The sequence below is a fragment of the Sapajus apella genome, unplaced genomic scaffold (genome assembly GCF_009761245.1).
Source record: "Sapajus apella isolate SASKATOON/1434 unplaced genomic scaffold, GSC_monkey_1.0 scaffold12, whole genome shotgun sequence".
Classification (NCBI taxonomy): Eukaryota; Metazoa; Chordata; class Mammalia; order Primates; family Cebidae; genus Sapajus; species Sapajus apella.
In genome coordinates this window covers 25,884,596-25,885,368 of record NW_022436952.1, presented here as the reverse complement: position 1 = coordinate 25,885,368, position 773 = coordinate 25,884,596, and positions in this window count along the sequence as shown.

Genomic DNA, 773 nt, shown 5'->3' with positions numbered 1-773 from the left:
GCTTGAGCCTGGAACGTCAAGGTTATAGTGAGCTGCAATCCTGCCACTTGCACTCCAGCCTGTGTGACACAGCAAGACCCTGTCTCAAAGAAACATATACAATGATACATAAAAAGAATCATTCCCACAAAACACAAACCACATCTCTCAGACTATATCTAATCTCCAGCCTGGTGACAGAGTGAGACGCTGTCTCAAAAAAAAAAAGATTGGCCGGGCATGGTGGCTCACACCTGTAATCCCAGCACTTTGGGAGGCTGATGCAGGTGGATCATGAGGTCAAGACATCAAGACCATCCTGGCCAACACAGTGAAACCCTGTCTCTACTAAAAATAGAAAAATTAGCTGAGCATGGTGGTGCACACCTTTAGTCCCAGCTACTCGGGAGGCTGAGGCAGAAGAATTGCTTGAACCCGGGAGGCAGAGGTTGCAGTGAGCCGAGATTGTGCCACTGCACTCCAGCCTGGGCAACAGAGTGAGACTCTGTCTCAAAAAACAAAATAGAAACAAAAAACCAAAAAGATGCACAACATTATAATTGTTTGAGGAGGAGCAAGGAAGTAAATGGGGTTGGGGGTGTTTAAAAAAAAATCAAATGGCCGGGCGCGGTGGCTCAAGCCTGTAATCCCAGCACTTTGGGAGGCCGAGGCGGGTGGATCACGAGGTCAAGAGATCGAGACCATCCTGGTCAACATGGTGAAACCCCGTCTCTACTAAAAATACAAAACATTAGCTGGGCATGGTGGCGCGTGCCTGTAATCCCAGCCACTCA